The sequence below is a fragment of the Mustela putorius genome, unplaced genomic scaffold (genome assembly GCF_011764305.1).
Source record: "Mustela putorius furo isolate JIRA1106 unplaced genomic scaffold, ASM1176430v1.1 tig00003853_pilon_pilon_pilon, whole genome shotgun sequence".
Taxonomy (NCBI): domain Eukaryota; kingdom Metazoa; phylum Chordata; class Mammalia; order Carnivora; family Mustelidae; genus Mustela; species Mustela putorius.
This window is the reverse complement of record NW_025422005.1, coordinates 49,241,636-49,263,012: the sequence shown is the minus strand read 5'-3', so window position 1 is coordinate 49,263,012 and position 21,377 is coordinate 49,241,636.

The following is a 21,377-nucleotide window of genomic DNA, read 5'->3' as shown; positions in this document are numbered from 1 at the left end:
TCTTTGATTGACTTATTTCACTTAGCACAATACCCTCTAATTCCGTCCCTGTTGATGTAAATGGTAGGATTCATCCTTTCCGATGGCTGAGTAATATTCCATTGCATATACAAACCACATCTTCTTTATCCATTCGTCTGTTGAAGGACATCTTGGCTCCTTCCACAGTTTGGCTATTGTGGACATTGCTGCTATGAACACTGGGGTGCATGTGCCCCTTCTTTTCACTATGTCTGTATCTTTGGGGTAAATACCCAGCGGTGCTATTACTGGGTTATAGTACAGCTCTATTTTTAGCTTCTGTGGAACCTACTATACTCTTTCAGAGAATCTCCTACTTTTCCTATATAACATTTCATTTTGTATCATTTTGTTTAACATTACATTTCATATAAGCTCATTGCTTCCTATTTGCCTCACCCATTGCACTGCAAACCCCTTCTGGGTGGGGATCATGGCACTTTGCTATGTTTATCAGCAGGGTTTCCCCAACGTGCCCTGCTCATAGGACATGTTAAATAAACAATAGTTAAGCAAGGAGACAAATGAATGAAATGTCTGCAGCCCTGCCTAGATGCTCAACCTCTTGATGATATCTTTGCATTTCACCATTCCATCTATCACAGTCTTGCTGGGAGGTGTCCAACAATAACCAAATTGGATTTTAATTTTAGGTCTTCATTTCTTTCTGTTGATTGAAGAAACTACTGTGGCTGACTTGTTGGCCTTTGGATTTGCCCGTGAAAGAAAAGTGAAGGGAAAGTATGCAATTAGATAGTCTTTGCTTACATTCTAGCAGATTTCCACATAGGAGGCCCCTCATATGCTGCCCCATAAAAAAGCCTTCTCATGGTAAAGCAGATCAACCAAGTAGATGTGAGCAGCAGAAAGATAATTAACAAATTTCTGACATGAGTCTGTTTATACTGCTACTGTCAAGGGTAATCATGTTGGTTTAAAGGAGACCTTTTGCCTTGATTCTAAGAGTTCACACACGACAATGTCGTTAGGCATGGATTCTGGCTGGGAAATGAACATGTGCAGAAATTAATATTTGTGTTCAAATTGTGGATGACATAGAGCTTTAATGAGCACACAGCATAATTTATTTATGAGTTAATTGATTAGACAAATTGTCCAAGCATTCACCTATTTGTTTTCTATTTTGTTCTTTCATTTCTCATTCACTCATTTGTTTGCTCGCTTGACGAGTATCTGAGCCGTAATTATGGGCTTAGTAGAGTGAGGACTGTAAGCAAAAAGACAACACCTACAGGTACCCGTCCTTGGTGAGAGCTTAGTGTCCCTACAGGGATCATGAAAGACTTCATGGAGAAGCACAGATGAAAAACATGATTTTTCCCTTTGATGAATAACAGGGAAATGGGATTTTCATTCAGTAATTTTGTGTTGCCCCTCTTTGTTGGACCCACTTGGTCTTTAACCCTATTGTGTGTTTATGTATGTGTATAAGCCATGTATATGAATATGTGTACATTTCTATATATGTATATGTATATGGTGAACTAGGCAGGCCTAAAATCTGGTTGTGAAGGAGAAATTTCCTAGCCTGGGTCCCTCAACCTTCTCCACTCCCCAAAGAATGTCTAGGGCTTTGAGTAAAATCCGCTGGCTTCAGTCATGATCTCTATTATCTCTTTTCTTTTTCATTTAATTTTCAAAGTTTTATTTACTAGATCCATTGTGATCCATGTGATACAATCATGATCTCTATTATCTTTTCTTTTAATTTTCAAAGTTTTATTTACTAGATACATGTGATTAATATACCAAGAAGCAATCAACAAACAAACTAGCGGTGGGCATTGCTTTCTATGCATACGATCCCCTCAGAGACACAAAAATCTACCAGTACCCAAGTGAAGAGAGTTAGCACAGGCTAAAGTCTCTAAACTTGCAAGCAGGTTCTTCTGAAACCTTTGGCCCAGATCACAGCGGTCCTGAACAGACCCAGAATGTGATCATAGATATGTCTGAAATATTTCAGGCCCATTAAATAGTGTATAAAATGGCGAACTGAACACCCGTGTGCCCACCATCAGCATGAGAATAAAACACCATAACCATAACAGAAGGCCTCTGCTTACCCTTTCGTTTTAACTGTATTCCTCCTGCCCTCACCATACCCCCTCTCCCCACTGCCCCTTCAGGTAATCACTCTTCCAGATTTTTGTGATTACCGCCAGCCTGCCATCATTTTCTAAAGGCCATAGGGTGTAATTTGGTTTGTATGAACTTTAGATTCAGTTACTCAGCAAGGAGAATTTCCACTTCTTTCAGATATTCTGCCTTGGATTATCCCCCAGTTCCTTTTTCATTAGTTGATCTGACCCTCTGGAGATAATTTAAACAAGGCTGGGGTATTTAAGTAGGTGGTTTCAGCTTGAGGATGTTGTTCCACAGAGACCATGGTCAAGCTTCCCATTAATTCAGTTCACTTATTGTCAATAGCAATAAAGGTAGGAGGAACAGGGGTGATTTAAAAGTTGAAAACTGATTAATCTTGGGGAAAGGCTAATGAAGAGAAATTTGGGGAGTGTAATTGCCATCCCACTATTTTAGGGACTCCTTCTCATCCATACTCCTGACACCTAATTGGTCATCAAGCGTTCCCGATTCTACTTCTTAAATATCTCTCAACCCTGTGCCTCCCTTTTCAACACATACATAGTGCCTTTGTGTTTGGAGACTCTTAGGACTCTGGCCTCTTCTGTCGGAATAAATTCTTCTTAACTCACTTTATGATTATGCTCTCCCCTCTCTAATTACATTCCTTTCACCAAAACCACAGAGATTTTCCTAAAATACATCAGAGTAGTTTACCCCATTTGGGGGGACACATTTCAGTGGCTCCCCATGGACTTGAGGATAATAATGTAGTCTTCACGGGGTACCTAGGTGGCTCAGTGGGTTAAAGCCTCTGCCTTCGGCCCAGGTCATGATCTCAGGGTCCTGGGATCAAGTCCCGCATTGGGCTCTCTGCTCGGCAGGGAGCCTGCTTCCCCCTCTCTCTCTGCCTGCCTCTCTGCCTACTTGTGATCTCTCTCTCTCTCTCTGTCAAATAAATAAATAAAATCTTTTAAAAAAAAATCTAGTCTTCACTGTTTGGGTCCCTGCTACCTCTCTGTGCTTCATCCTTCTGTCTGCATACACCACCCTCTCCCCGCACATTGCTTCAGTCATATTGAGTTCCTTTTAGTCTCTCTCATGTAGATGTGCCTGTGCCTGCTGTGAACTCCTACTTGTTCTCCAAGGCTTCGGTCTACTGTCGTTTCTTCTGAGATCCTCTCCTTGCTTGCCCCTTTCTAAGTTCTTAGAACATCTGCAGACTCTCCCCTCTCTGCGCACAATAAACTGCCTTACAGGGTTTAACTTATCTGTCTCTCACGTTGGACTACAGTCTCCTTGGAAGGGTGGGGGACTAGAGTCTACTTCCGTCGTGCCTGGTCCAATCCATGTTTGTGAAATGGATGCATATGTGTGTGCATGAAATGAAAGGAGGAGAACTGAGGATCCTTCCCCCCTCCTCCAGTATAAGCTCCTAGTGGGGTTTTGGGCTTTTTATTATTTGATGGAGCCTCTGCATTCAGAACCATACATGGCATATAACTGGCATTCAGTAAATAGCTGATGAGAAAATGAACCAAGATAAGACTTTTTCTGTGTAACTCCAAAAGATGGAAGTTTGACAATGGGTAGAAATTCCAGGGAGATTCTCTGAGACCCATTGTATCCCTATGACTAACTAGGAGGAGGCTCAGTCCTGTGCCAGCCTTAAACAGAAGTCAGATTTGGCAGCGTGGCTGATATTCCCTTTTCACTGGGTAAATAGTTTTCAACACACAGGCTGCGGACCACCTGGGAAGCTTCTGCGCAAGTCATCCAGGGTGTATAGTAAGTAATATTTCAGGACACTGGCTGAGTCAGAATTTTGGAGGCAGCTCCAGGAATCTGCATTTTTACCTGTTTTCCACTTCCTGTGGAGTCCAGGAAGGCTCAACAATGGCATGAGCTACTATAGAAGGACAGGGAAGATTCCATCACTGTGGGAGATCTAGAAGAGGTTGGGTCACCTAGGTTGGGTAACACTAGGCATGTGTCTGACTTTCCCACTATACCCCCTAAATAGTACTGGCAATAGCACACAGTGTAGGCACTCAGCACAATTTGCTGAAAAGAAAATGAATGGGTTCAAAGACTTTTTTAAACAGAATTAAATAAGCACATGTAAGTAATGTTTAATGTTCCTCCTTTACATAGGAAAGACAGAACAATTTATACAAACCAACAGCTAGATCTGGTTATTTTTTTGGACTTGGGAATGCCTTTTATATTCACAAATGACACCACAGATGTGAGGTCATTAAATTTCTCCTCTAACATTTCTTTTTAAATCACATTTTTTTGGGGGGGGGATTGCATTTGCATTACAAGTTTCCAATAAGGAGGAATCTCTTAAAGTTCACTTGAAGTTGACCCGGAAAAAGGAAAATGGGGCTTGAAATTGAGGAACCACAGTTATAACAACCTTAATCAATTGACAAAACACTGGCCAGGAAAGAGGAAGTAAAGATACATAAACATAGCGCACACAACATAAACAATTTATTTCGTTTGGCAGAAGATAGCTTTAGGGAGAGTAACAGAGAGGATTGTTCCTCTCTGTTTGTCATGTTTTATCTTTAGCACTTGCAAAGCATTGACGTTTTTAAGGCACTGTTCCGATCACCTTGACAGTTTCTTGCCTGGGATCTTCCTTTCTAATCAATAGGAATATCAGCAGCAGAAAGAATAAAGAAACCCTTGTCAGGCTGGGAATGCCTTTTCAAAACGAACCGGGAGAGATTCCTGACTCTCATGTTTGCAATTTTCAGCAGGTGACCATGGATTCCTCCAAGGATATACTTTTTGACCTAGTAAGCCAATAACCATTTTTACCCTTCTGGTTTTAATCCATTTTAATAGCTGTATTTTCTATTGATTTGGATGTGTAAAGGAGGTGATGAAAATGCTGTCCTGGTCATTTGGTGTTCAAGGTTATAGCCTGAGCTATCGCTGAATAGTACTTCCTTGCACCCCATCTCTTTCTCTTAATGGGGAGGACCCTGTGTAGAGCAGGTTGAATGGTGGTCCCTCCAAAATATATATGTGTTTAGAACCTGTGTATGTGATCTTATTCAGGAAAAGGGTCCTTGCAGTTGTAATGAAGTTAAGGATCTCAAGATTAGTTGACCCAGGAAGGCCAATGACGAGTGTCTGTGGAAGAGGAGGAGACAGATGCCGGGGAGAAGGTGAAGTGAAGATGGAAGATTGGAGAGATGTGTCCACCAGCCAAGGAAGATCAGGGTTGCTGGTAGCCAGCAGAAGCTAGGAGAGAAGCACAGGGCCCTTTCTCTCTCAGAGCCCCTAGACTTGCAGACACCTTGATTTTTAGACCTCTGGCCTATGACAGAGTACATTTCTGTGGTTTGAAGCCACCCAGTTTGTGGTACTTTGTTATGGCCATCCCAGGAAATGCTAGGCTTTAGACCCAGTATCTCCGGCTTACTGCCGCCCCAGTCTGCTGTAAGTCTAGACTTCTCCCAGAGTGGAAGGGCTCCTGCTACAGTGTTCTGAGGGATCTTAGTCCATGGTCTGTGCTGGGCAACTAGACTGCAAGAACAACAATGAGCATCCCCGGGTATAGAAAATGGAAAAATAACAGACAGTTGTTGGTCATTTATTATTTGTCAGGTGTTGTGCTAAGAGATTTACATGGATTTCTTTTTTCAATGTTTACAGGAGATCTCTGAAGTCAGTTCTATTATTTTCTTCTGTTTTGTAAATGAAGAAACAGAGGCTCAGAGGATTTACCTAGAATAGGTTCAGATAAAGTGATGAGAGGAAGGGTGAACTTTGAATCTGGGTCAGCCTCACTCCAAAGTCTTTTCTCCAAATTACTTAGAATTTCAGGGAAAACAGAGCCCTTTGAAGGCCAGAGCTATGCTAAGAAGAGCTTTAATGTTCATGAAAGCATTTCTGGAGATCTGTGTAACTTCTTAGATCTTAGTAATCACTCTACTTGAGAAGGGAGTAGTGGAGTAACTCACTCAGGATGAGCGACTCAAATCTGATTTTAATTAATTAACTAGTTAATTGATTAAGATTTTATTTACTTATTTGAGAGAGAGAGCATAAACAGGGGGAACATCAGGCAGAGGGAGAAGCAGGGTCCCTATGAGCAAGGAGCCCAATTTGGGACTTAATCCTAGGACCCTTGGATCATGACCTGAGCTGAAGGCAGATGCTTAACTGACTGAGCCACCCAGGTGTCCCTCAAATCTGACTTTTTAAAAAAGATTTATTTATTTATTTTGCACACACACACACACACACACACACACACAATGCCTGCAAACAGGGGTAGAGGGCGAGGGAGGGGGGCAGAGAGAATCTCAAGCAGACTCTACCCTGAGCCTGGAGCCTGGAGGCTACTAGGGGGCTTGACATAGGTCTGGATCTCACAACTAAGATCATGACCTGAGCTGTAACCAGGATCTGAATGCTTTACCAACTAAGCCACCCAGGCACCCCTCAAATTCGATTTTTATTTAATTCCCCAAACAATGTTGTAAAAAAATCATTAACACTGTTACAAGTTCCTTCAAGTCATGGGATTTTGAGATTGCTCATGGGTCGATGAAACCAACAGCATTAAATTTCAGAATCTTTTGGGTTTAGGAATCACTTTACATTGAAAAATGTATCCCCACACTACAAAAAAATACCAGTGAATGACCCTGTCATCGCTGCACAGTGAGGATTTTTTTAAACTTAAAAGGAATGGAAGGAATCAGAAAGGAAAATTTAGATTAAATTTACATAAAAATTAATAACTGTGTGTCAAAAGATACTTTAAACAAAATTAAAGGGCAAACAAATGTCTGGAAAAAATTGTGGCAAACAGAAAGAGAGACATAACAGCCTAAGTATATAAAGACGTGGAACATATTGAGAAGAGAGACAATATTATTCCCCAATAGACAAATGAAGCAAGGGAAGAGTGAGATGAATTATGGTGTGCCATGTGATAAGACAGTATGTAACCATCTAAATGATGTTTCAAAGGGTATTCAGCAGCAGGAAGATTCTCATTATAAAATGCTAAATCCACAAAGCAAGCTATAAAATATGTTCTGTATAATAATGAAAGATAGCGTTCTTTTGGGATTCCTCATGTACCAAGCACAACACTGAGTACTTCCCATGCCTTATCTCTCGGAGTCCCCAAAACAACCTAAGCAGGTATGTACTACTATCATATCTGGTTTTTTTAAATTTGAGGACACTATGGCTCAGAGGCTCAGAGAAATTAAGTAACTTGCTCAGTGTCATTCAACAAATTCACAACATAGCAAGGATTTACATCCAGGTCTGTCCGTTTCCAAGTTGTAACTCTTTCTGTTTCTTATGGATCACCGAACTGTAAGTCACTTGGTGCTGGGGTCATGCCTTTTTATCTTTGTACTTCTCATTGAATGTTGCAAATAATTAATTTTGCTACATTGTATGAAGGAGAGCTACTTACTTATTAGTTAAAAGAATAGTTCCTACCATCACACAGATCTGGGGGGGGCCCCAGACAATGAAACTGCTCAGTTTCTCCAACACAGTAAGTCCTGGTAGGGATTCAGTGAATGTATTCTGAGAATGGCAAGTGACACTGAATTGAATTGTGTCACACCTCTTTGTATAATAAGGAGAAATATGCATCATCTTAACAGTTGGTAGAACATTTTTCTTAGGGAGGAAACTCTCTTTGCTTGGGAAAATAACCTTGATGATTCACTGAGTATATTTGAGATCAAAGGGTATGAGTGTTGTCATAAGCCCAATACCTCCCTTCCCCAAGAAAAGGGGGATGGTTCAAACAGTTGCATCTAGAAAATTATTATTACTATTATTATTTCCTCCCGAGAAGGAAAAGTACAAAGGGGTAGAGAATCATAAAGGAGGAGGTTGAGCTGGTGGGAGGGAAATGAGTGAATTATTAAAAAGCTAAGGGAAGACCAATGTCGAAATCCTTGACTGGTGGGATGGTCCAACCTTTATACTGAATGCTTCACTGCACCACTCCCTCCTGGGTCTTCCACAAGCCCAGCAATTTCTCCCCAAAACCAACTCGCTAAACATGCACAATGAGTAGAAATGACTTCTTTCAGGACCTGGTGGACATGGGGCTAGGTAGGGAGGACACTTACAAAGGGAGCCTGGGTGACCATGAATACAAACCTCTCAAAGGAGTCTCAGAAATCTTTGGACTTCAACAGATCGCTGGGATCCACAATGATAACAGCTGACTCTTGAACAACAGGATGGTTTGGTGTCAAGCCCCAGGTAGTCAGAAATCTACACATCACTTTCAACTTCCCCCAGACTTAAGTACTCACAGCTTACTGTGACCTGGAAATCTCACCAATAATAGAAATGGTCACTTATCCCATATTTTGGGTGCTATGTGTATTATGCACTGTATTCTTACAATAAAGTAAACTGGAGAAAAGAAACCGTTGCTAAGATGTTCACAAGAGAAAAATCATTTGCAGTACTATGTTAAAAAAAAAAAATGTGTATGACCTGCACATGCAGACCTACGCAGTTCAAGTCCACTTTGTTCAAGGGTAAACTTGTGTGGCGATATACAGGGGGGACCCCCACTGATATTCTGCTTACTCCTGTTGCCTTGCTGGGTTTCGTATATGATAAATGTTCAGCAGACATTTGTTGAATGACTAAGGAGAGTCTGGGTGGCTCAGACTCTAATATATAGGAATTAACAGAAGGGAGAGACCCATGAGTCAGGAGAAAGTGAAGAAACTTTGTTCAGAAGCTGTTACTTCGAACACCTTAGAAAGCCGACCCAATAGTGAGTTTTGCTGTGGTCACTGGATTGAAAGAAGCACATGAATGGGGAATAGTGGTGCACCCAGCCCACTCTGTGCCCCCTTAGAATCCAGGATGTGCTTATGGGCACCTGTGGAGGATACCTGTGTATCACTGGAGTGTGGTCAGAAAAGGATCATGCCATCACCATCTCTGAGGAGAGAGAATCACGGTGTTCATTCTGGTGGGGAGCAGACGTGGGTGGTCTGAGCACCAACGGGCAGGAGGGGGATCGCTGAGAGCCTGCATATATAGAAAGGGTGGGATTCAGCCCCAGAATGGTCAACTTGCCCGTTGCCTGGGAAAGGTCACCTTGGATGCCTCTCAGTTGGAAGATATTATCTCCAGATGGAGTCCTCTGCCTGCCGGCAAAGTCAGCAGCATTATTTGGTAATATTTTGATGTGCTATTTATGTGGAAAGGGGTTTCATTGACATATCTTTCACATCATGCACAAACACTTCTAGCTTTTCCTTCTGAAAGGGGCTACAGCAATGAAGATGGCAAATCTTGGAAAGGCATTTAGGAAGCAAAGAATGGTCTGGGCCTGGGCTTGTGCCCAACACCATAGGTCCTGGCTGGAGGGTCCAGGCTGAGGCCTGATTTGCATTCAGGCCGCATCCCTGGTTGGTGAAACTGGCCTCGCCTGTCGTCCTGATGAATCTGGCAAAAGCGCCAGATGAAGGGTGACAATGAGCGGGACAGCACTTTGGAGAGCAGGGCTGGGCGGTGGGTGGGGGAGGGGGGGCTTGGGGGAATTACCCTGGGGGCTTATGCCATGCGTTTGCCTGTTAATCATCTCCGTTTGGGAAACAACAACTTCAGAAAAGCAAGCAAAAGAGGTTCACATTTTGTTAGTGACCCCTGAAAAAACTTGTGTGTCTCTGCTGGGAAATGTGCGTCTTTCCTCTGTGCTGCGTTTATTTTAAGCATTTAGCTCCCCCACACAGTGGCAAGCTCATTTACCCATTTTCTTTTTTTTTTTCTTTCTCTCTCTCTTTTGCTCTCTCTCTCATGAAATCACTTTAGTCAGCACAAATTTGGAGGCAGAACCAAACCCAGTAATAGCATATCTCATGCTGCTATCAATTTTCCGCCAGAAGAACATTTTGGGACACAAAGTCCTTTGTCTATTTCCAGAAGCTCGATTCAATGACATTACATGAATGACTACAACACTATAGCATGTTCTGCACCGTTTCAAATTGTAACCTAAAAAAAAAAAAAAAAAAAAAGGAAGAACTTGGATTGTAGCCAGAGCATAATGATTTCAGTTCTTAAGAAAATCCAGCAACCATTACACCACATTCAATATTTTCTTGCTGTGGAAATTTAAGAATCGACTCTAATCAAATAGCGACCCCACCCCCTCCATCCTCCATTTTGCTAGGGTTCCTGTTACTAGCAGGCCTCCCACGTCTGTTTTGGCTTAAAAAAATAAATAAGTTTACAATATGTTTTTAAAAAATTGGGCTGAATCAGACAATTGTATATTTTGGAAAATGAATGCAAAATGTAAAACAGACTAATCATGATTCTAAATTCAATCTACAGGGCCCTAATTGATCCCATCCCAAAGGTAACATTCTATCTTAATTGACATGCGAGATGGTTACAATTATGTAAAATAAAACTGGGCCTGGTGGAAACTCCATGTATTCTTATTGAACAGGGGATGGTCAGCTTTTATAATAGCTGATTGCCAAAGGATGCAACCACTTTGCTCATATTTCCTATTTTGGCTTGGCCCTTGTATGTGTGCAGTGAGGTCCCCCTCCCTTTCAATAAAGTGTGGATATCGAGGGGAACTGGACACCATGATATTTTCCTTGGGGTTTGGGGAGGCACTCTATAAAGAGTCAATATTTTCAACATCCATTTAGTAAGTCAGTCAAAAAGAGAGAAAAAGAGGGAGAGGATGAAATAGAGCATTTTCATGTTTGTTGGCAGAGTGATTTTTCTGGGTGTTTGTGACCACACGCACGAGCCCGTGCTCAGCATCGATGGGAAGCAGATGGTAGCAAACGGGTGCTCACACGGAGCTGGGCCCACGGGAGGGACCACCAGCCCCTCCAGGACTTGGTAGAGTCTGAATCACAATGCCCATAAGGAGCCCTCACCCTCTCTTGGACCCCTGCACCCCTTCTGCCTCTCTGCCTCGAGCACCCTGGACTGGAGGCCAGGTCTCCCCGGGGATGCTGGATGTGGAGGAGGCAGGAAGGCAGGAGGCCTGTTTATGCAATCAGGAGAGGCAGAGGCCGCCTTGGAACACCTGTGCCTCTTGGCATCTTGCCTTCCTGGATGGGTGAACCAAGCAAGCCTCGAGCCTGGTGATTAGTACTAATCACTCTCCTGCCCAGCAATGCCGGCCCACAGGGGTGCTTCCCTGTCGCATCTCCCCTCGATTGCTCTCCACCTCCCAGGAGTGTTGGGCTGTCCACGTCCCCTGGACTTTATTCAGGGCCTCATCAAGTCTCTCCTGAATTGTCACAGTGGATTTTCTAACCGGTCTCTGCCTCTTGTCTTGCTGTCTGTGACTCACATAGAGGCAGGCATCGTACAAATCTGACTGTATGACTTCCCTGCCCAAAGCGTCTGAGGCTCCCCAAGAGACTCAATGAATGGAACGTGACTTCCTTACATAGTTACTTGCCAGGCACTATGTGCAGGGCCTTGGTAACTTTATGTTGACTAAATCAAAATGTCTTCTGGGGCACCTGGGTGGCTCAGTCGGTTAAGTGTCTGCCTTCAGGTCAGGTCATGATCCCAGGTTCCTGGGATCAAGCCCTGCATGGGGCTTCCTGCTCAGCAGGGAGTCTGCTTCCCCCTTTCTCTCGCTCAGCCCCTCCCCACTGCTCATTCTCTCTCTCTCTCTCAAATAAATAAATAAAATCTTTGAGGAAAAAAAAGAAAGAAAGAAAATGTCTTTCTTGAGACCTAGGCAGGCTCCCCTACCCACAGGGCATTATACAAGTGTGCTCCCACAGTTTGCCCTTAGCAAACTATCAAGGCTTTAGCCCCTTGGTACCTGGGCCCATATAGATAAATGACACAGCGAAAGAAGGGCTCTTTGGGTGAACCCTGCAGTCTGGAAATACTAAGCTCTCCAGGAAGGAATTCAGACAATAATGGTGTGGTAAATGAAAGGCATATTTTGCTGTTGCTTTTTGTAGGTCCTCAAGACCTTAGATCACCTTGTTCCATAGACTACCTTTCTGGAGGAGGAAACAGAAGTCTGACAACTATGTGACTTCCTGGATGAAGAGTACTAGTTATGGGCCAGGCTGAGATGAGAACCGGGGCTCCTAGCCTGAAGATCTTGTACTACGTTGGGCAGGATCCCCAAGTTATTTGGGAAATAACGCCATGACACCTCCTTTAATTCCATTTCACTTTTACCTGCTGTCTCCTCCACCCTCTATTCCTATTTTTATGTTACTTGTGCTCAAGGCCCCCTATGGAGAGCCCTGTTCCCGAGAAGCAGCCTGGGACAAAGCAAGAAGAGTCAACCCTGGAGTCAGAAAGACATGGGCTCAACTCTCAGCTCTACAATTTTTCTCCATCCACGTGAGCAATTGACTTATTTCCGCTGATGTGAAGACCTACTGTGTGCCAAGCACTCTTGTAGATAACAAGGTTACAGCAGTGATGAGCAAATAAAAGTTCCTTCTTCCGAGAAGCTTTCATTCTAGTGGAGAGATAACGACAGATGGACAAAACAGGTACAAAGAACAGGAGGCGTGTTTGGGGAACAACATATAATTCAGTGTGGCTAGAACCTAGAGTCCAAAGGGGTAGGGAGAATCAAGGAGAGGGTGGCTTGGAGGAAGATAGAACCGAGGATAAATTTTCCCCTGAGGACAGTAGGCGGCCACTGAAGAGGTTTAAGCAAGAGAGTGACGTTTTCACTTTATTTTTATTTTATTATTTTATTTTATTTTACTTATTTTTTTAAAAAAATTTATTTGAATTCAATTTAGTTAACCTATGATGTATTATTAGTTTCAGGGGTAGAATTTAGTGATTCATCAGTTGCCTGTAACACCCAGCAAGTCCGTCCTTAATGCCCATCACCTAGTTAGACCATCCCCTCAACCACCTCCGTTCCAGCAACCCTCAGTTTGTCTCCTGAGGCAAACCAGAAGAGATTCTTTTTTTTTTTTTAATATTTTATTTATTTATTTGACAGTGAGAGATCACAAGTAGGCAGAGAGGCAGGCAGAGAGAGAGGAAGGGAAGCAGGCCACCTGCCGAGCAGAGAGCCCGATGTGGGGCTCGATCCCAGGACCCCGAGATCATGACCCGAACCGAAGGCAGCGGCTCAACCCACTGAGCCACCCAGGCGCCCCCCATAAGAGATTCTTAACTACAGATGACATTTCCTTTTTAGAGAAGGAAATCTTTCACAGATATGAAAGATCATTTCGACTACAGGAATGAATATGAATTGGAAGGAAGAAAACTGTGTGACTTTGGGAAAATCATTTAACCTCTCTGAGCCTTAGTCTAATTATCAGTAAAATGGGCATACTGCCCACCTAGTAAGATTGCTGTGACATTAAATATGGCAAAATAAATCAAATGGCTTTAGCATTACCTGGCCCTGTGTACACTTCATGTTTCAAGATAATTGGTTTTTAAGAATCCCAGGTGCCGAGTGGATTTCAGGGAGCCACGGGAGGAGAAGGTGACAGATGGGACTGGACTGGGTCGGGTTATGACTGAGGTCAGGACCATCGACCTTCAACCCCTGTCTTAGAATAGGGCTAACAATAATGGTTGCTGGGTATCTAAGGATTATTGCTGGGGTAGAAGTGCGGTGGTGGGATGGAGGGAGAAGATTGCTACTTTGAGGCAAACTTGATCCTTGTCACAGAGAGACAAGTCTCTGTCTCGGACACACCTTCATGGGTGTGTTGGATCATAAGGAGCCTCTGTGGCCCCGCCGGGGAGCGCTTTTGGGAGGAAGTGAAGAGAAATCGGAATGGATATGAAAGAGACATGAGTGTGCAGGGTTGAGAGCAGACAGAGACGGACAACATGAGAGGAATCTAGGGAGAGAGTAGAAGCAACTAGTAACAGGAGGCCAGAGCTTCTGAGGAGAAGGTAAGTAAGCAAGCAGCCCCCTCCTGCAGGGATGGCTGTGAGATTAGAGGAGCAGGTCCGTGGGATGGCCTGATGGCCCTGTGGTGACTCTTACTACACCTCCTGCTGTGTGGTTCTCTTGTGCCATGACCTGTCCATGTTCTCCTATATTCTCAGCAACTGTATAGGAGCGGTGCCTGGGGAATTAAGGGAAAATGTGGAACTTTGTTCTGAGTCAGAACAGAGAGATGAGGATAGACACGGTGCTTTCTAGATGCAGCTGGAACAGAGAATCTGCGTAACAAGATCGAGTTCGTATAAACCCTAGAATCCACAGCGATCTTGCGAAGACTGTGAGATTTGATGAGGAATGGCATGGCGGTAATGTCTCAGCAATGTTAATAGACGCTTAAAGGACAGAGTAATCCTAGTGCACGCTGGAGTTGGTATGGCGTTTGTCCTGACCATCCCACGAAGCCCAAAGACTTTGAGAAATGATGTGTGGCCTTTGGGGGAAAACACCAAGCAAGCGCCCGAGTTAGAACCTTGCCCGCTTTATCCACATTTCCAAGATGTTGTGTTTTCACCCAGTCACCCACTCGTCCATCCACCCACCCATCCATCCATTTGTCCATCCTTCGGTCTGGCCCCCACTCGCCCAGCATTCCACTATTTCTTTCTCCCTCTCGTGGCTCTCTGGTTCCCATTGTTTCCCATGACTGAGATTTGCATCTGTGTTCCTCTCTTTTTTCTAGGTGCCCAGACTGAGAAAGTAAAACAAAACCCAAAACAAACCCCTGCCCCCCCCCCCCCACATCGGGGCCCTCTGCTCAGCAGGGAGCCTGCTTCCCTCTCTGTTTCTGCCTGCCTCTCTGCCTACTTGTGATTTCTATCTCTGTCAAATAAAATAAATAAAATCTTAAAAAACAAAACAAAACAAAACAAAAAAACCCAAACAAAACAGAAAATCCTCTTTCATCCTTTAGACTTTTCATGGAAAATGTAAAACTTTATACTGTTTTGGCCTCTTTCCAATGCTTTACTGAAGAGTTTCCTCGCAGGACCCTTACCACCAACAAGATCATTCTGAACCAATGTGGTCAGCTTCTCCCGTCACAGTCTAATCTAGATATGGATTTGGGACTTTCAGATCTAATTAGAATATATTTCCCCCGGTTTTGGGAAGCTATTGAATAATATAAACTACATTTCAAATCCTCTTAGCTTGACCTGAATCTTTTGTATTTTTTTTCCTTAACTATTCTGATAGGTATAGAGACTTGAGAGATTTTTATCTTCAGCCATTAAAAGAAAACAAACAGGTTTTTTTTTTTTCTTGAAAGAATCCCAATTATATTTATTGCCTATCTTCATTTTATCCCAAAACTATTGAATATGTAGTTTTTACATTATTAGTAAGTCACTGAAGCTCCCAGCCTGGCTTTGGATATATTGTGGTGAAGAGATCTTTGGATTACAACTCCATGAGTCTGAAGGCGGGAATGGAAACTCTAGGGCACTAATGATTTTGAAAGTAGGTTGAAGTCACTTTTCTGGAATGGTGATCTGAAGGTAGAAATCCATGGTTGCTGTGTGGGGGAGGTCTGAGGTTGTATCATAAAGACAGAGGCAAACCGGAGCAAGGCCATGTGGAGAGAAGCACCTGGAAGCCTTAATGATCAGCTCGGCTTCCTGTCCCTGCAGCCCACTAATCCTCCAGGTGCAGCTGCTTAATCTACACCTGTGGGCTCAGCTATGCCTCCGAATCTGGATTCAATCCTCTCCCCATTTAAGGGGAGTTTAAGGAACTCTGGGCTGTTAGTTCAATCAGCCCTATGTCTGGTTCCCAATGACCGAGATTTGCATCTCAGTTCCTCTGTTTTTTCTTGGGCTCACCCCAGTGTGACCTCCTGATACTATGTCTGAGGTTCCGTTTCCTGGGAATCTGTTCTCCAACCCCCCACCCCCATACAGACCACCCACATGTCTGGATATTGCCAATGCTGTTGAGACACTACTAAAACCAGGATGTCACTTAGAGCTGAAGCTTCCAAATGTCAATTGCTCCCCTGTCTACATTTTCCTCCTATTTCATGCATCTCCTCCCTTTGTCCCCCTTTCACTGGGGTTTGCCTGACCTCTGGATGCGGGTCCATTTTTGTCTCTTTATTTGGAAACTTCTATGAATCAGGCTAAATCCTGTGAGTACAAAGAAGAATAAGCCACTATTCTCGTCCTGTGGGAGTTCCCAGCCTGGCAGAGAAGACAGGAATGGAAGCAAACCCTCCCAGTCAGTGGATGAAGTCTATGCAGAATGCCAGGAAAAAGCAAGGAAGGGTGTCCTGCTCCTGGGGGGTTCAGAGACAGCTCCCCTGCGGAGGAGATTTGAGCCTTAGAAAATGGGTAGGAGCCGACTGTGTAGGTAGGTAAGTTAGCTGAGCATGGCAGTGAGGGAGCCATGATAAGCACATGTGCATTTGGGGGACATTTCAGGCAACCTGGCAAGACCGAAGTGTGGGATGGGTGAGAGCTGAGGCTAGTGAACTGGGCAGGGGCCAGAGCAGTGATGGCCTTGTATAAGAGAGCAGCAGTGACTAGCAGTGGTAAGAGAAGGATGTTGTCGATAACACCAGATCCAATGTTCCTTTTTAGTATATTAACGTAATATGAATAACTTATACAATAACAATAACTGCCTTTTATGTCCCCGTGTGAGCTTTTTAGGATGTTTCTGAGTGTTTCCAACGCCCATGGTCAGAGGTTTGGGGATGGCTGGGTGAAAGTGAGTTCAGCGGATTTCTCAGAGCCTTTGATGGGTTCATGTGCTTTGTGACGGGGATGTGGCCAGAAGCCTTTCTCACGTGTATTTCACTGCCACCTTCCCTCTCCTCCAACACTGCAAGACACGCTTTGGGAACAGACCTGGGATGCTCTTCGTGTCCTGCCCAGTTCAGAGCATTTATGAGCTCTAAACGTGGGGTTAAGAAGACACCAGCTGCAGGAGCCTTGTAAAAGCATAACGTTGCTCACTATACAACCTGCTCTGTTCTATCATTCATAGCCTGCCCGAGAGGTAGGGCTAATCTCTTCAACATTGCACAGGGCGAAGGCTGCCAAGAGTTTACGATTTCTGAAAGGGAAACATGGGGAAGGGAGTCAAAGTGAGATGGGTGAACTGTGGGGGGTGAGGTGGGGAAGTACTAATAGCGGAAGGAGTGAGATAGGAGAAGGAACTTTAGAATGAGTAAGAAACCCTCACTGGAAATCAGCTATGGAGCCCATTCCCAAGTTATGTTCTTGGTTTAGAGACTTTAGATCTGAGCTTAAAACATGTGAGTAAAAATTACCAGTAAGTCTGTGCTTCCCAAGCCCCGGAAAGGCAAGACCCTACCTTGCTAATTTTGTAAACCCATAAGGGCCTCTGGCACAAGTTGGGTGCTCAGTCATTGTGTTAAATGAAACTTAGGTTTTTCTCTACAGAGTTCAGCTCTCTTTGAGTGGGCTTGCTGTTTTCTTTTGACATTAAAAATTATATTCCTTTGAAAATAGTGGTGAGTTTGGGAGGAAGGATATGGACTGATTTAAATTGTGTTCTTTCTTTTGATCTGTAATAAAAATTTTTTGTTGTTGTCATAAAGATATTACTCTTATAATCAGGAAACAGCAATACATTTTTAAAAGGTCCATTCCTATTTATCCCTCCATTTAATTTTTATATATCAGAATGGAGCATTGAGGGGATACACTTCCCTGGCGACTCAAATTCATCAACCCCAATTTGGCAGGGAAGGATGGAGAGAAAGATGAAGTGTTTGAATCTTCTATCTCCAAATACTGAGGCCAGCAGAGCCCCAGGCATGCAGTAAATGTCTAGTAAGTATCTGTTGAATGAAACCTAGGATTCCACTCATTCGTTTCCCCTTCTGAAGAGTATTCCAGTTAGAGAATTCCTGCTGGGGCATCTGCGTGACGGATGGCTGCGTCAGGAACAAGGTGCACACCGTCTGAATGACCTGTCCAACTCACTCCATAGGTTGGGAGACTGATTAGCAGAGCCAGAGCTAAATCCAGAGCCCCCGGGTTCATCGTGGGTCCCAGCTGTCCAGGGCATGCAGAGTCCTTGGCCAGTCAGGGTGCTGCCCTGCCTCGGATCTGCACACATGTTGCTCTGCTCGCACGATGGTGGTGTTTGGAGCAAAAGGGTGCCTTGAACAGATCTTAACTACATGGAACAAAAGTAACTTTGAAAAAAAAAAAATCCCTCACACACTAGCACCCTTCCTGCCGGCCCTGTTGTGATTTTGCACTGAGAGTGCATTTTAATTGATGAAATGTGCGACACAGCCCAACCAAATTGAAAAGTAACAACCTTCACTTACCATTTGGAGATGTGACGGAAGTGCCAGAAGTTAAACTCTGAGGACTAAATGAAATAACAGAAGCTCCCTATCCTCTCTTGAAGAAGCTCATTAGTTTTTGCTTTCTCACATTCTGTTTGCTGTGGCCTGCAGCCAGAAATGGCGGCGGTGGAGATAATAAGTGAGAGTTAAAAATATGCGTTGAGTGGCTGGGTTGTGTGTGGCACCCCCCCCCCCCGAAACCAGGCAGGGGGGCTCAGGTAGGGGCAGGATGGGAGGGCTGAGGGAGGGGCAGGCGGAAGGGGAAGGAGGGCAGAGACAGGCTGAGAGAGACAGAGAGAAAGAGAGAGAGAGACACCCGCACACAGAGACACAGGTCGTGGGGAGATGGCCAGACAGAGAAATGGAAGGAGACGGAAACACAAGGGTGTATGAGAGACAACGCACACACACTCAGAGACAGAAACACACACACTGAGGTGGCAGTCGGAGGGGTGGGGAGACAGAGACGTGCGCGCGCGCGCGCGCGCGCACACACACACACACACACATACACACGCAGAGACAGAGAGAGACAGAGAGACACGGAAGATGGAACCTACTCTGAACAAATACTTATACCAGTTGGGGTGGCTTCAAAGATCAAGGCCATGCTGTGGGGAAGGGCCAGGCAGGGTCAGTCACATCTTGTTGCTTCCTCTGCAGGCTCTACCGACAGCAACAAGTAGGCACAAGGGAAATTCGACTTAATGTGAATTTTGAGGACAGTCACCAGAATGACAAGCAGGGGAGAGGATGTCTCAAATGTGGCTGGCCTGGCAGCAGGCAGGTACCCTAGTCTGGGATTCCAGTTACAAGGAGCAAGCCTTCCCATGCTAGCCCCCACTTATTAGGTAATTTGAGGGGGCTTCCGGGGCTCACCCATTAATCACTTAATCCCTGCATTTGCAGGCCTCACCTCGGACCTGGACAGAACAGGATCTTGCATCCTGTTTCCTAGGTAAGTGATGGCTGTTGTCACACATAGTGGTACCACCTCCTCCCAGCTCCTTTTTTTTTTTTTTTAAAGATTTTATTTATTTATTTATTTGTCAGAGAGAAAGAGAGAGAGAGAGAAAGAGAGAGAGCGAGCACAAGCACGAGGAGTTGCAGGCAGAGGGACAAGCCGGCTCTCCCTTGAGCAAGGAGCCCAATGCGGGACTCGATCCCAGGACCCTGGGATCATGACCTGAGCTGAAGGCAGATGCTTAGCCAACTGAGCCACACAAGCGTCCCCCTTCCTGCTGCTTCTTGGTGTCACACAGTTCACCCTTCTATTCAGTTCGTGCCCGAGCATCTACTATGTGTCAGTTTCTGGGGAAATGGGCCGAGTCCCCTTCCCCAAAGAACTTCCATGTCACTGGGAAAGACGGACTAACGCACCAGGACCTCCACTCTGAGCAGAGCAGGGGGTCCCAGTGAGCTGTAGCTTGGGCAAGCTTGTTATATGTACACGTCTTTGACAAATGCCACAGTGTGCAAGCAGACTTGGGTCTGAAAAGAAATGTCAGAGAGCAAAAAAAGAAAAGGAAGAGAAAGGAGAAAGAAGCTAGCTAGCATTTACTCTTGTGCCAGGCACTGTCACATATGTCATTTCATTGAATCTATAGAGTCACCCTGGCAGGTGGTTATTTTTATCTAGGGATCTAGTTTTTTTTTTTTTTTTTTTTTTTTTTTTTTTTTTTAGACAAGGAAATGGAAGATCAGAGAGGTTAAGGAACCAGTCCAAGGTACCTCAGCTAGTCAGTGACAGAGTCTGAGTCTGTCTTCATTGCCCCCGATTCCTCCTGAGGCCTTGTGGGAGTCATCATCCGCTGAGGAGACAAAGGCCCACCGTGGACAATCAGGCAGCCCCAGAGCAGAGCCAGGCTCTGGCTGCCGCCCACCCCTCTGTAAATGTATTTTTCAACAATGAGGTTTTCTCTGCAAGTTAGTGATTTTATGGCTCTCAGCAAAAATCTGTGACACCAGATGTTAAATGCAGCAGGAGAAAGTTATTTTCATCATCGGTGAAATCTTGCACAGTGCACTGAGTCTGGTCACATATCTGACTTCAGGCAACATGTGATCTGATTTCTGTTCGCAGAAAGAGGCTCAGTGAGGGCTGACAGAGACGTGAACGGCTGTTTGGGCCTCTGGGTATTTAGGGAGACGGGGCAGCTCCGTCTGGGACTTCGCTTGTGACTTGACTGGTAAACAACAGCTGGCTTATCTGTGGGACGGGCCCCTTGGCCAGAGACCCTGCAATCGCTTGCTGGGGGCCTGTTTTGGACTTTAGCCACACTGAAGCCATCGTTCCCTTGAGTCCTAGCTGGTTGTGCCATCCTGACCCCTCCTCCGGTTCGCTTCTAGCCTCTCTGTTCCCTTCCACCAACAGGCTCGTCCTGAGGAGACTCCTAGGCCAGCGCTCATGGAGACGGCCAGTATGGACTGAGCCACAGGAAGTTGCCATTGCTCTTTGGTAGGTAAAAAACAGTCAGACACGGGCAATTTTATCCAGAGTGCTTTCTTCACTGTAAATCGGGGTGTTGTTGGGGCCTGGATCACAGGGTTCTTGGGAGATATCACTAGAAAATGTTTATAAAGACACCAACGAGGGCACCTAGGTGGCTCAGTGGGTTAAAGCCTTCAGCCCAGATCATGATCCCGGGGTCCTGGGATGGAGCCCCACATCGGGCTCTCTGCTCAGCAGGGAGCCTGCTTCCCTCTCTCTTTCTCTCTGCCTGCTTCTCTGCCTACTTGTGCTCTCTCTCTCTGTCAAATAAATAAAATCTTCAGAAAAATAAAATAAAGTAAAGACACCAACAACATTGCTTGGAACATGGACCGTGCTCAACAAAAGGGAACCAGGATGAGAATGGGATTGCCATCGTCCCAGGCTCCTTACTCCATCTGCCTGCAATTGGAATCTTACTCCCACGTCTTTCTCCTAATGCTGATCGTGCCCCTCCG